The 7629-nt window shown below is 36.7% G+C and overlaps 1 non-coding gene across 1 annotated transcript; it reads left to right on the top strand.

The window, feature by feature from the left end:
- The first annotated feature begins 1536 nt into the window (after positions 1–1536).
- Positions 1537–1643, top strand: LOC120070371. Its single transcript, XR_005479867.1, has one exon. It is a non-coding gene; the product is annotated as a small nucleolar RNA R71 (small nucleolar RNA).
- Positions 1644–7629: the final 5986 nt, after the last annotated feature.

The raw sequence follows: 7629 nt of genomic DNA, 5'->3' as shown, positions 1-7629 counted from the left end.
ACCGCATAAAATGCATAGCTTAAGTCATGCTAGCTAAGTACTTCTCAACCCATTCACAAATTTAGTTACTCATGCATGGTGTAGAGAGACTGAACATAAATTGAAACGAAGTTTCCATTTTTGCAAATAAAGTGTTGAGTATAAACAACAAATAGATTGAGAAATAACAAGCCAGGTAAGCAATGTCTTGCTTTCTGTGGCCTTTTACACTGCTCTTTATCACTTCAACTCTGTTCCAATTTGCGGACTCTTGCTCTCGCAAGGGTTGGACTTCTCTCCTTTGTATTGTTTTCTGACAGTCTCTCGATCTATCCGAAAAGAGATTTCTCTCGGCTTTGCCTCGTCTCCTTGCTCTCTCTCTGGTAGCATTAGGTATTTGTAGATTTCAAGGTGAAGCAGCTCTTCTCACTAATGATTGCAAAGATGGGCAGCACTAATTTCCCTACTCTGTTGTGCCATCTGAAAGTCATCGAAAGTTCAATGTACTTGCAACAATATGGTTTTTAACGACTATAAACTAAATTTCGAAATTGACCGTTATCAGCTTTACGTCCCATCATGATTTATTATTTTGTCGAATTTTTGTGAGGTCTTTATGCGATCACTTTTGAGAAACTTCTAACGATCGCAAATTTAAGCGCGCTGTCGCATTGTTCCCTTGGATCGCAATTTCATATGTTCCATCGCATTATACCTGCACAGAATAGGCAAATTAACTACTTTTATGCGATGAGCATTAGCGATCACAATTCCTTTTAGTTTGGCGCTTTCAAACATAATATCGCCTACTTTACCATCACTTTCTCCCATTGTTTTACTAATTTGAGCTATAATAACATGTATTTCTACCAGTTAACGGATGGTGAATCTCGTGATTAAAGAGTTTAGTTAGTTATTCATGTACCGTTGGAGCTTCAAGCTACAGGTTCATAAAGTCCCCTTAGTAGCTCAATGGGTTCAAGTTGAGAATCAGATTTTGGGTTAATTTGAAGTGTTTAAATTAACAAGAGAAAATTTAATTATATGTGATGTAATTAAATTAATTCAATTTTATGTAATATAATTGATTTGATGTATTAGATACATTAATTGGAGGAGTTATTAAAAATATGATTTATATTAAATACCATACAAAAGGAAAAGAACTATCGTTTATATGTTTCATTTGATGAAATATTAAAACTATAGATTATAAATATAATATGATAAGTTGGGTATCATATTTATTTATAATATATTAATTATGTGATAATTAATTAATATTTTTCTTTAATAACCGAATTGAGTGAGAGGTTCTACACAGTTATGGTAACTGTGAGATAAAAGGAAAATGGTTTTCCAAAATTCATATGATTATTCATATTGTGTCGTTTGACAAAAGAATTAACTCCAATCTTCATGAGATTATTTTCTTTTATGCTCTTAGCCTCCTCATATGTTTTGTCGAGTAGACCACCAGCGGTTGCCGCATTGGCAGCGGTCTGCGAAGAGGGGTTCAATCCTTGGTAGAAAATCTCCATTTGCAGGCAGTCTGGTAAGCCATTGTGTGGACAGTCTCTTACCAACCGCTTGAACCTCGCCTAGGCATCGCCGAGCGATTCGTCATCTTCTTGTTCAAAATTAGTTATCAATTTTCTTCTCCTAGCATTCTTAGTTGGTGGAAAATACTTCTTCATGAACTTTTCCACCACATGTTCCCACGAAGTTATCTCTCTCAATACAAGAGAGTATGCCCAATTCCTCACCTGATCACACAAAGAAAAGGGAAACAGAGTTAGTCGAACTTCCTCAGTTGAGATATTTGGGACCACAAAAGTATTGCAAATTTCTATGAAGCTCCGAAAGTGGGCGTGCGGATCTTGGCCACGCCTCCCTCCAAACTGCCCAGCAGCCTAGATCATCTATAAAATTACCGACTTCATTTCACACCTCGATCCATCTAACACCGACCTCATGATTTCTGGGGAGAAATCATAGAGGTTCGGTGACGCATAGTCCCAGATGGGTCTATTGCAGTCATTCTCTAGAAGGATGGGGTTGGCCATTATAATGTTAGCATTAGCGACCCTTTCTTCTGGTTGCTCCGCCATTCTTGGTGTTTCTTGTTGTTGTTGTTGGCGGTCTCTTAATCTTCGTCTAAAATTCCTCTCAACTCTGGGTCGTAATTCTCCAGAGATTGAGAGTCCTACAAAGAAATAAAAAAAAAAACTACCGTTAACAAACTATTTTGCCGAAGTCCCCGGCAACGGCACCAAAAACATGATGCGTTATTTTATTGAATGGAAATATGGATGATATGCGATGATGGAATTGCGTTGTGCACTCAAGTTTCCCCAGCGAAATTCAAGTGTAAATTCCTCTGAGTTTCCTAGTAAGTCCAGAGTCGAACACAGGGACTTGTGAAAATAGTTTGCATTGATAATTTTTTATGAAAACTTTGCGGTAACCGGGAAACTAAATAAAGTGTTTGTTGATTAAAACAAATGCGGCGGTGCTTGAAAAGAGTTGGTTAACGGGAAATGTGATGAATATGGGGTGAACGCATTAAGAAATATTTCGGCTAACACTCCCTAGAAAGCGTTCATGCTTGCAATCGTGCAACATGCATACAACAGTAAACCACCTCTCGGTGCGAATATCACGGCTTCTAAAACGAGAATGCATGCGATATATATGCATTAAGTCTACAGGGTTTACACATAAATCTCTATCTTTATTTATGCGATGACAACATGACATTCACACAAATATGCTACCACATAATATCATTCCTATTCCTAGGATGCATGCGATGCAAGTTGACAAATAGAGCTTATCTCTAAGTCTCTATCTCTTGTTTATGCAAGCCTAATCTTGCTCTTTCGAGTCCAGATTCTAACCTAGCTCTCTCGAGACATTAGGTTCTTTCTTTAGACTCTCTCTTGAGTAACTCTAAAGGGTATTTTGCACAGCATAAAACAAGACAATCGCTAGCAATGAACTTCCTAGGTCATGTTAGCTTAGTTCTTCTTAACCCATTCAACTAGTTTAGCTGCTCATGCATATTAAGAGAGTGAGCAGATGTAGAAATAGAACTTCCACTTAATAGATATGAAGATGAAGTACAAATAACAATGCAAGTATAGTAAAGAGCCTGGTAACAATTTCTTTCTGCCAGGCATTTACACTGTTTCTACTCGTGCTCTAAAGATATTCTCGCTCTCGCGAGAGTCAGCGCATTCTCTACCCTTACGCCTCAAGGTTCTCTCTCGAGTTGCCCTGGGCGATCTCCGGTGTCACCACTCTTTTCTTTCTCCGCCTTAAAAATGGAAAAGAAAACTATGAACAAAACCAACTAGATGTATGGCGATCAATTTGTTAACCTTTTTTCTGAAGAATGCACTTGGTATTTATAGGGCATCAATGGTGAAAGGCGGCTTCTCTCTCCTTGTTGTACAGATGGGATAGCTTTAATTCCTGATTGATGCACTGGATGATTGTCACCAATAAAGCTAAATGTATTTAGGACTGTTATCAGTTGTCAACTTAATTTGGATACAACTATCATAAGCTTTCTGTCCCATCACTCTTAATTGGCCTTTCACCCAAATGCGCCTACCATGTTGCGCTGACCAAGTTGCGACGATCCTTCTCGGGTGAATGTTGCGAGCATGATCAACGCAAAGTCTTGCGGTGAAGTTACGCTCGACCGATAATTTCCTATGATTGCAATCTTGAATTGCGTTAACGCATTTTCTACACAAAAATACAAAAATCAATAGTTATAATGCGTTGAACGCATGCAACCGCAATATTATAGAATTTATGCTTAATGGACGCAATTTAACATATTTTATCAACGCTATCCATCATTGTTTAATAAATTAGCACTATGATAATGTGCATTTCTACCCGATATCAATAGCCTAAACGACAAAGTATTGAGTTTACTGTACGATAGTTACTCGGTACTACACAATCGAGTAGCAAGTCTACACGATAAACTTCTTATTAAACGATCGAGTAGCAAGTCTATACGATTGGCTTCTTATTAAACGATCGAGTAGCAAGTCTATACGATAGACTTCTTCCATATCCCACTTACTCGATCGTCTACCTCCTTCATTCCTCTATCCAAAATCATACAACCAACAACTTCTAGATTCTTACATCAAGAATACCAAGGTAACTCGTGTGGTGGTGTTTTAGTTTCGTTCGAGGTTGGAAGATCAAGTTGAACTCGATTGTGATCGAGGTTCATCCAGTCGTTTGTTGAGATTGAGTTATGCTCATTGCATTCGAGTTCGTGCTATGGATCGAGTTGCTGCACGATTGAAGGATACTTGAAGAAAGGTTCTTCAAAAGTTTGCATACTCTATCCCTTGTCTGTTCATTTAAAGAAGCATGCTGTAATTTATTGTTTATGCATAATCTATTCCGTTGGACCCTAATTGTTTGTGTTCTTTCTCAATGGGATTTGGAACAATTCGCTTCTACTCACTGGATCTCGATTTAGATTTCCTCAATTGGTATCAGAGTCAGGTTGTTCTGATATTCCAAATTCCATTGTTGTATTGAACTTTCTTTTACAGTCTTGGTGGGTTTTTTCAGTGTTCTACAATGCATTTAAGTGTTAAGTGTGTTTATGGATGGTTTGATGGATGTTTCAGGATGATAACCTATTTTTTAAAGCTTTCTTTACATTTCAAAGTTAATTTGTAAGGGCCCCTGCGTTTTGGGCATAATTAACTTGATATTGAATTTGTATTCAAAGTGTTTGAAGAGTTTTAAGTCGTTCATGATGAAGTTTCAAAGCATATGGGGATGTAGTTCACTTTGAGGAAGAAGAAGACCAAGCATTGGTCGATGTATCGTATAGCCCAGGCTAAACGATCATTTAGATTTGGCTAAATGATCAAGCATACAATTTATTAAATGATCGTATTGTTGATGTTAAACGACCGAGTAAAGAGCTTACTTGATCGATTTACGTTGGCTACTCGATCATGTAAACAATGGGGGTAAACGATCGCTGAGTATGTGATACTCGTTAAATGGTAGGCGCGCGCACTAAACGATCGTGTAGGCCAGCATGCTTCATTGATCACTCGGTATGTGATATTCGTCGCTTGCCCCTCGATCGTCTAGACGATAATATTTTATCGTATAGTTGTCGTCTACTTGATCATTTAGGCATGCATTTAAACTCAGTGCGTTGCACGATCGAGTGGCCTTCATGCTTCATTGCATAGTCAAAGGTACTTGATCGTTGCTACACGATCGTGGTTACTCGACCAATGTTACTCGATGATTACAAGGAAAAGCTACACGATCAATGGAACGAGGCTTCACTGGGCGCTTCAAGACCCGTTCTCTTGCTTGAAATGGTTGACTCAATGGTTTTATGTAATAGTTAGTTTTATTTTTAGTTTTTGAGGCATATTATTCCGATCCATCATTTATTTTTATACATGAGATGTATGTTTGTTTATATGCCATAATGTATGACATATAGATTTTAAAAACCCACCTTAGATTATGCATTTATTCATGCATCGACTTTATATTATAAGTGTTATAATATAGTAGATTGCATGATTAAATTACCTTAAAGCAGGCTCATGCATCATATAATATAAGAGTTATACATCATCTTTATATTATAATTGTTATAGTATAAGGGTGTATGAGAGCATGTATGTTTGGTTCATTACTTTGTTATATAAGTGTTATATAAAGTAGTAATGAATGAACATTACACGAAGCATGACACTTAGGTTTATTTATAAGAGTTAAAAATGCCTTGTGGGTGTTGCTTCGCATGGTGGTTGTTTTTAATTTTTCCATTTTTTATAAGAGTTATAATTAATGAAATTAGAATTAAAATCAATAACCAAGAGTTGCATGCAAACTTAGGTAAAATCATGTTTTAAAATTTGATTGAGATAGACCTAAGTTCATGGTTCTAATGAGATTAGAAACCTAAGTTTAATCTTTTAAATTGATTTAATAAGATTAAATTGATTTGAATAAAAGATTAAATTTGTGATAAATCTATCTATAAGGGACCTTTTGTCTAAGGTGGGTTCTGGCTAGGCTGGGGTATTTAAGCTGACGGAAACGGAACATCCCTACCCAGGGACCTACCTGGAAAGGAGAATTAGATAGATTTACTACAAGCATGCAATAGTTGATTAAAGTTCGTTAAAGTGTTTAATGAATGATGATCAAAAGTTGTTTAAGTTTCCAAAGTAAGTGTTACTTTTGGGCAAACCTAAACAGTTACTTAGTTAAAATAATTAGTCGTGTTTTTCCTAAGTAAACTAAACCCTAGGTTTTTAAAATACTCGATGGGATGAAAAGATATATGTGATATGTCAATTCCACTCATGTTTCTCCTTTAATGTTCACACTATGAGATTCATGCTTGGCCTCGTGGCGCACTGGGAGTGTCTTGAAGGAACTTATCAAAGAGTACCTATGAGTGGAAGTAAGATCGTTCCAAATTCATTGTGATAGAAATACTGCATTCACAATCAAACAGACAAGTTATGCATTTAACAACAAATTACGACATGCTTTTCAAACTTAAATAACAAAGTAACGAGAGACATACCTCTAAAAGAACTTTTCTTCCCTTGAACTCTCGCTCTCGTCAGGAATGGCAACTTACATAGTCGCTGTGATCGCTCAGTCTATCATTCACCAAATCTCGCTGTCGTCTACCAACGAGCAGTCTTCTACATGAATAGGCAGAAAGGAGGACACCCCACTCAGTAACCTCAGTATTCTCGGAGAGGAGGAAACGACGATTGTTTACAGCGAACAAGCAAGTGGGAGGATTTGGTGTCTATCGCATGGACGGGTACTTGATCATTTAGCAAAGGGCAGACGATCGTTTAGTAAAACGAGGCTGATCATTTAGACGATTGTTTAGAAAAGACTATGAGATCGTTTAGGTAATCCATGCATGTACACGATCGTTTAGTAAAACTTGAGCTATCGTGTATGCTCTCGTTTGCTAGACAATGGGCAGTGTACTAATCGTAAAGCGATTATCCAATCTCTTTGCAAAATGAAAACTATTTTCATTTTATCCTTCAATTACGAAAACTTAATGCAACGTCCCACTATCTCATACGATTATGGAGAAAAACAACCAACAATTATCTCATAATTGTTTAATTTTTATAAATATAATCATATTATATTTATAACCTATAGTTTAATATCAAATCATATGCAACATATAAACCATAGTTCTTTTCTCCTCCACTAGATTTAAATCATATTTATATCATTTTCCTCCAATTAATGTATCTCGTACGTCATGTCAACTATATTTTATATAATTGACTAGTTTAATCATATCATATATAATCAGACTCCCTCTTGTCAATTTGAACACTTCAAACTAACCCAAAAACTGATTCTCAACTTCAATCCATTGAGCTACCAAGGGGACCTTATGAACCTGTGGTTTGAAGCTCCAACGGTACATGAATAGCTAACTACACTCTTTAGCCACGAGATCTACCATCCGTTAACTGCCAGGTATTCCACTAAAGACCGACAACTGCACTCTTCTCACCACAGATATATTTCTGTGTCCATCAGATATAACCAATCAACAGTATGATAACCATTCAT

Source organism: Benincasa hispida, chromosome 1 (genome assembly GCF_009727055.1).
Source record: "Benincasa hispida cultivar B227 chromosome 1, ASM972705v1, whole genome shotgun sequence".
In the NCBI taxonomy this organism is placed as follows: domain Eukaryota; kingdom Viridiplantae; phylum Streptophyta; class Magnoliopsida; order Cucurbitales; family Cucurbitaceae; genus Benincasa; species Benincasa hispida.
Note: the sequence above shows the minus strand (reverse complement) of the source record. Positions and strands in the feature narration are given on the sequence as shown.